This window comes from Mastacembelus armatus, chromosome 13 (genome assembly GCF_900324485.2).
Source record: "Mastacembelus armatus chromosome 13, fMasArm1.2, whole genome shotgun sequence".
NCBI lineage: Eukaryota > Metazoa > Chordata > Actinopteri > Synbranchiformes > Mastacembelidae > Mastacembelus > Mastacembelus armatus.
The window spans coordinates 13366876-13375069 of NC_046645.1; positions in this window are offsets into that span (position 1 = coordinate 13366876).

Below are 8194 nucleotides of genomic sequence, written 5' to 3' on the forward strand. Positions count from 1 at the left end.
GTTCTCAAGGGCAGATATAATGGACGTACTTTGTATAATGTGGAAAACTTGTTGAAGTGTATATATTGTGTTTATTGAAAAAGTCTCTAAAAGTCTAGGCTGTAAAAAGCCTAAAAAGTAAAGGCTGTTGCAAAATAGTACAAACATTAATATCTGGGTAACAGGGTTGCACAGCAGAGTAAAATGTCCATTTTAAGGATTATGCAATCTTTTGGGGTTTACGTACAGCCCTGCAGTATTCTTTGAATTAAGCAATTTAAAATCTTCAGTGTCTCAGTCTCAGTGTGGCATCAGTTTAAAGTGCTATGAATGTTTTTACCTAACATTTATCCAAAATTTGCATCAATGTCATGTTTGTTTAATGAGAAATTCATCAAAAGAGAGAGCTAGGTTTCCATGACAGTTAAGTCACAGACTGCACTGCTTTGTTCTCTTTCTGCAGTGAGCCAGTTAATGTTACTCCCAGAACATAGATCTGCAGGGGAGAGCTTCATATACGACCAGATTACTGTGTCATGGTCAGACCCATGTGGCACCATCATCAATTTCACATCTTATCTTGAGGAACTGAGGGTTTCTTTCTGAACTCTTAGCATGGGTGGAATATTGCTGGTGCAAAATGTGTTTACTTCAAAGGAGACAGCTTGTAGACTGAAATTGGAAAATCTGAAGGGGAAACAGAAGATATAGGCTGTCAGATATGCCTGAGAGTGACAGAAGGACAGCAAAATGAAGAGTGTTTAACAGCTCTGTCTGACTTTATACGGATACATAAAACAACTTACTGTGGCATTACACCGACAGGTTGAAATGTAATTTTCTTCTCGATGTCCTTGTCATATGAATGATGGAGAGCTGTGGTTGGTTTACCTAATTTATGTGCAAAACATTGTGTGAGATCATTAGCAGTCTTAATGCTGGACAGCAGGAACTTTCAGCTAATTCATTTCTAAGTTGAGTTATTTTTGCAGATGAAACAAGGATTTGTGCAGTAATTTACAACTAGAGGTGAGCTCATGTGTTACTATTCCTGATTCAACTATTGCAAACTCATCCCCTTTGCTGACCAGTATATTCAGAGAGCCTTGGAAACATGGAGGTAACTTGGCAGCAGCCGCTTCCACTGCAAATGCTCAGCACTGAGCAAGACAGAGTGCTTAAGAGTTAGTGAGAGATTAGGACCGGTTGCTGGAGAGCAGCCAAGACTGGAGTCATTGGAAAGACAGGTATAAAGGTATAAATTGTCCTTATTCATGTCAGTCTACTATCATTCTTAGCCTCTGAAGTTAAATGATTTTTCAATTCGGTCAGAAGATACAGCATGGGTAATATGAATGAAACAATGTCAAATTTAAAACAGGATTTGAAGTCACTGGCCAGTCTGTACTCGTAGTGTTTCAATTATTCAAACAAAAATTTTATAGTGCACAAGAAAATGTATGACCAAAAGTCTCATATGCTTACTCTATAGAGTAAATTGAATGCAGGTATCATTATAAAATCAATTTACTTTGTATTAGTTACACACACACACACACATACATACATACATATAGTGTTATATATTTATGAACCCACGGTAATGGCTTAATAGTACAATGTTTTATTTTTAAACTAGACAGTAAATGAATAGTAGAATATAGGGAAACTTACTCTCTGTCTTGGTAATGTGTAAATAGAAAGACTGATACTATACAATTTGTATCTCATCTGTAAATACAACACTGGCCTGGTTCAGTAACATGAGCTTCCAACGTGCCTCAAAGCTGGATTTTGTTACCTTTGAACAGTGCTAGACCAGCTGTTTCCCCCATTTCCAGCCTTCATGCTAAACTGTATACCAAAATAAGCTAATCATCTCATGGCTATAGCTACATGTTTCACTTGAGAACAAAGTGGTGGGGAGCTTCTCATCTACAGTGCCTCTTGTCAAGAAAGCAAAAAAGTGAACTAGTCCTTTAAGATATTGTACAGAGAGCCATCCGTCCTCCACCGCACTGGTCTGATATCCAAATCAAAGTCGTAAAGTGTTTTAGAACTTTTCCCCCAAAGCATTTAACCATTTTATCTTCATTAAATAACTCCACTCAAACCCAAAAGCCTTGTGTTTACTAGTTACATTCCCAGTTAAAATTTAGCATTTTTGCTGCAGTTAGAATCAGGGAGAAGATGCTGAGCAGCTGAGCCTGTTTGAACTTACAGCTGGAAACAGGTGCTTTGACAGCTTGTTCTTCTAAATCAATATGAGATGGAAAAATGGAAATTTTATGTGAGACCATTGGAGGGGAGGCAAAAAAGGGATTAAGTATGGAAATAAACATCAAAGGTTCATGTAACTCATTGACATAAAATATTAATTCTGCCCTACTCTGCTAAGACCAAAATGACAACTTGACAAAATGGAATTCATTTTAACCAAGTAGTTAATCCTTGGTAATCTTTGGTGAAAGAAGAAAAAAATCCAGCTTAATTCTGGCTTGTGACTGATTTTGTTAGTGAAATTAAGACATTTGTTATTGACTCCAGCCAATAAACACAATGGATCTTTCCAGCAGGGACTGATGATAGAAAATGAATTGTTCATGTCTCTTCATGAAGTCTTTAACTAACACACGAATATCTGCTAATTCTTTTGCTCAATGTGGGACACAATCTTAACTCTGTATGATATAAACAACACTGAGGTCGCTACACTGTGCGATTCATGTGTTGGTGAAACTGTTACAGTTATGTACTTCATTATTTATTTATCTATGACAGAAAGTAAAAATGAAAACGTGTCATTTCAAATTTTAATACCAGAGGATTTAGTACCATGTAGACACCTGCAGTTTAGAGTCTTTCCTATAGGCTTTTATTTTTTTTATGGACTGAACTCAACTTTTTAGTTCCAGTTATAGGAAACCTTAAAGCTACAGCATAGACTGACAGTTTCTGCAAAAGTGAGGGTGTATTCACAGAATATAACGTTACCATTTTAGTTGGTTATTTTAATTATATAAACAAATATGGAAGTAAAATGTTCTGTCTTTGAATGTTATTCCAAATGTTTTAGCTTCTAAGAGTCTTCAGAGAGGTGATTCTGCAGTAAGTGGGGCATAATTACTTCCAATTTGCAGCTTACAGTTTTATGAACTGAGCATGATTCAGATGAGTAAGTAGTGAGCTCTCGCACTCTGCTCTCATCACTTTTCAAACCTCAGAAAAAAAAAAAGCACCCCCAAAAAATTCTTTGTACATCCCTTGCAATGAGCAACAATGTCAAATCCGGTCTGTTCATAATAATTTTAATCTGTTTTGTGTTTTGTCCATCTTATGGTATCTTGTCCAAAATATAATAAATGAACCACTGCTTTTAACTTGAAAAAACTGATATGCCTTTTCTATGGATATTGTGTCATTTGAAGACTAATAAAATTTTATCTTGCGTTTATACAACTAATTGGATTTATGCAGTGAAAACATCTGTTCAAGTCATTACAGGAATAAAATCTAGGATTTACAGAAACAGACAAAATGTTTCATTTTCATTAAAGTTTCACAGCACAGTGAAAGCCATAAAGAGAGGATTGTGTGTGTGTGTGTGTGTGTGTGTGTGTGTGTGTGTGTGTGTGTGTGAGACTGTGTGAGTGATTTCTTTAAATATTTCATTATTATTATTACTTCACTATTTCATTGACCTGGGGTCAAATACATTAAGCTGTGTAGTTGTCTTGATTACAACTGTGTCTATGCATAAAGACAGAAATGTGCACAAATTCTTTTGTTTTTATAAAGCTGTGCATATGCATGGTTTTCTTTTTCCTCTAGAAAATCCACTACGAGATAATAACACAGTCAGTGATGCAGGCAATTCACCTCAGGAAATATGTTTTACTATAAGGTTACATCTCTCACATTATATTTCACCTCTACCTTGTATTTACCTGCAGCAGGCTCTATTAAGTCAGTTTATATGTGGGGAAACAGCATATGTGTGGCTTTTGTGCTTACGCACCATTCTTACTTCTAGTCCCAAGAGTGCAGCATACCTCGGAAGTAAAAATATATCTGCCGCTAAAACACAGCGTTTGTAACAAAATATTCCTCAGCCAGATTACATTCACTTGACTGCTGCGTGGACGTGAGAGATCCTACTTGAAACAAGTACCATTAAATTAGGTATGTTACATAAAGACAAGAGGCTTGTGCGCGCAGATCTGACAGCCCTCCCCCTGAAAGTGTGCAGCTGACACGTTGTAGAAAGGGAGATGAAAAATGTCAAGCTACATATCTGTGGTTTAACGGAATATCGAGTTGAAGTCTTCAGAGTATGGCAGGCTGACATTTGTTAACTGCCGCTCTCTGTAAAACTGGCTCTGCCTAGAAGGTGACCTTCCAAGATCTATTTCTGCCAGGCAATGGTTGTCATTATGAATGCCTTTGCTTTACATTGCTTCTACTACAGCAGTTGCATTAGGTGCATAGATAAAGACATTTAGACAACAACAGTCGTGCTGATCACAGTGAATCTGACCAGCCATGGAATAGCTGATGGACTGTCAGGTTTCCCACATCCTTGTTCAGAGAAGAGGTAGAGGTGCCGCCCTATCAGAGCGTGCTTCAGCGCCTCCAGCTCCCTCTTGATTACCTGACATTCTTTATCAACAGTCAAGTAATTCTGTTCCCTTGGCAACAGTTTCCTGCTGATACAAAGAATCAGGTATCACCTTGAAAGTTGAGGAGTGCGGTTGGCAGCCTCACTGTTTTCATTTGCGTGAGGCTGCAGCATCATTTTCAGGAGAAAACTAGGATTTCATTGTCAGGTTTAAGGTTTTACTTTCATCCACTTCCTCCACTGCCCTCATATTCAGGTCATGACATTCTTTGATTTATTCCTCTTTTCCACATCTGATCAGTCACCGCAGTGCTATATCCTTTTTCAGAGAAAGGTCTCTGCTTATATGTCAAATCTCAATTACTCTATAAAAAAAATAGTAATAATGAGCTGTAACTGAATTTACATTTATAACCTATACCTAAAATAACAGGCTCTTTTGTAGGTGCCTGAGTATAAGGTCTCTGACGTTTTTCCAATTTTGACCTTTTAGGGATCATGATGAGGGACCACAAAACCTAATTGAAATGATGTTATTAAAGCACAGAGTGGCAAAGACGTACATCAGCCCTGAATAAAACAGAGCAATGTAATATTCACCTTGGCAGCACATCATCACCACAGTGTGGCAATATTCATTTCACCTAATATTTTCTTTGGAAACCTTGAAGTACAAGGACATTCTTATTTCAGGAATGTGTTTGAATCACATTTATTGTAGTATTATTGGTGATCATTCTGGGATTGATTGAGTATATTACACATTTTGAAGTTAAACTATACACAAACCTAAATATCCAAATTTTTGACGTTAGACAACATACTCTTGTTTTGCATTTGACAGTGCTTGAAGACTATGGATGATTTTCCCTTCTCACTCTAGTCTCCCCTCATGTGTATTTTTACTTCTCATATCTAAGGTTAGCATGTGTCAAATATTACATGAGGAGACAAATACCCCAACAGGAAAAAAAACAAAACCATTTGAACTGGCTCACACGATTGGATGGTCATCATGGGTCAAAGGTTGTCTAACAGTCAATTTTATACCCACACATCAGGTGTACTCACGCGCAAAGTGTGCAGTGAAGAGTCTGTAGTCGCTGTCAAAACAGAGGAAATGTGAGGTGGCACGAAGCTACTCTTTAGGTCTGTAGGCTTTTGATGGTGGCTCAGGCTTCAGCTGGATGTTTATGTTCATTTGTAAAATAAATATCCCTCACAAAGTGACTAGAAAACATTTTTGTCCATGGATTTACAAATAACTCAACTGAGTGCAATTACACCCTTATTACTAAATATTCTAAATGACTACTTTCTTCAGATACAGCAATGACAGCTACTTTGGGCTGCTGTTTCTCTAAAAGTAGCTCAGTGCAAAACAGACTGCAAAATGGAGAAACATAGAAAATAGGGAGGGACAAAGAGAGGAGTCAGGTAATAGAAAATAACAGAAAGCAATAACTTCAAGCTGAACAAAAGCAAAAAATATTATATACAGTGTGTCTACTATAAACTCAAATTACACAATGTACAATGTCACTGCTTTCAGCATCTCTGCAGAAAGTGTTCAGTCTACAGTGTGGACCAGACACAAGGTACCATTAGCATACTTATTTATTGCCATGATTCCTAGTTGAGATGAAGGCTTGTAAACAACGTACCTTATTATGACTGTAGGTAATGGCTATTGGTGACTGGTTATAATGTCCCTAAATATGTTATTATAGTCACACACTCTGTGCCAAGCCATTTAACATTTAAATGAACTACACTCTGTAACTCAAACATCTGTAATAGCTTTTCTAGTCAGAATGGTAATTACAAATATACACAATTATATTCTTACCAGTGGAAAATTATACCATTTAATAGCTGAAGCTGAGATCTATTGCAGATACGCATCATTGAATTCCTCCTCGTTAAAAAGAACATTTCACATAACCACAATGCCATTTTTGACACAGAATAAATATTATATCTGCATAAAATAAGTAAAATAATAAAACTTTTGTAATAACTATAAAATAAATTACAACTATGGCCAGCAGCAAATTGTTGTAGATACCTGTGACTTTTTCTTTGTAGGAATTCAATTGTAAATATCCAGAATGTTTTCGATTCTGGATATCAAAACCTGACACTGTGGATAATGTTCTTTTTGACCAAGAAGAGCTTAACTGCACGTTAAAAAGGACTGACACACACGCACACACCTGATAAATAAACCAGAAAACAACATATCTAGTGGTTTACACAATCAATCAGAGCCTGAAATGCACCAATTAATATACTGTAGGTATGTTGACTTCAGTTTGATTGTAGTGAAATGTAGGGCAATACTTCAACACAGTAAATAAATATGTACTAGCCAGTGGTGTGAATGTGCAGTATGATATTTAGGCCTAATTATAAACTGTCTATAATCCAAGCCATATTTTTTTTCTTTCTAAAAAAAGAACCCAATTAGCCTAGTTGTTCATTTTAAGAGACCCGTCTTATTTTCTCTCTTGTATATTTAACATCGCACTTTATTAAAGTGAAATATATTCTTATCTGATTCATCAATTAATCGGCCAGTTACTAAAATAATGAAAAGCTACAACCATACCATTATGAGATGCAAAGTACATCAAAAATTCTTTAGAAATCTCCTAGTTAAGTTAAGATACTGCAAATCTGCCACTCAATGTTTATAGAAAAGATGCATTTTTGTCATTTATTGGTTATTTATGGTTTTTTGTGTGTAACAGGAGATAAACGTAAATTTAAGACACTTTGAAAGCAAGAGAAAACAAAGACTGATTTTGTCCAGATTTTTAGAGCAGTTCTAAAAAGGTGAGTTTCCATTTGACATCCCTGAGTCAGTCTGTGAAAACAGGGTGGATTATATGTGTCACATATAAAGTGTGAAAAGTTTGTAAATGTAAGCCAGAGTTGGGTCACAGTGAGGGCCGGGGTGAGCAAATGCCCTTCAAGTGCTTGAAAATATGATTCCTCCTCTAGGGGAGATTTGTCAAGGCAGCATTGATTGGAGCTGTGGTAAGAAGGGTGACATGCACAACATGCTGAAACAAGCATCTCCTCCGCCCAGAGCAGCAATACAATATTTCATCTTGATCTCTTTATAGTTAGCCACAACCACAGATGCACCTGATTTACTGCTGTTTAAAAATGTAATTATACAGTAGATTCTGACAAATAAAAACTCTCATCTGACCATTTGGCCGTAAGTAAGGATCGCTCATAGATGTGAATTTCTGTTTTTCTTTTTTTTTTTCAACTTAGGATGCCATATTGATTATTGTGGATGTAATCAGCAGTCTTTGCAGTGTGGTTAGTAAAGAAAAACTTCAATACTTTGCTGTAACCCTGTCATCATTATTTTTGTGCAGTGCAGAGGAGATTCCAAGATTCCATAAACAAAGCAATCCGTATATGCTGATGTTATAATGATGCCATTTATTTTATCAAAAGATGTCACTGTGGCATTATTACGGGTACAGAAATAAGTCAGTGCTCCTTGCCAAATTCTTCCTAATGAACTGTGCTATATTTCTTGCACAGTCAAGACCATACACAGAGAGTTATGGTGGT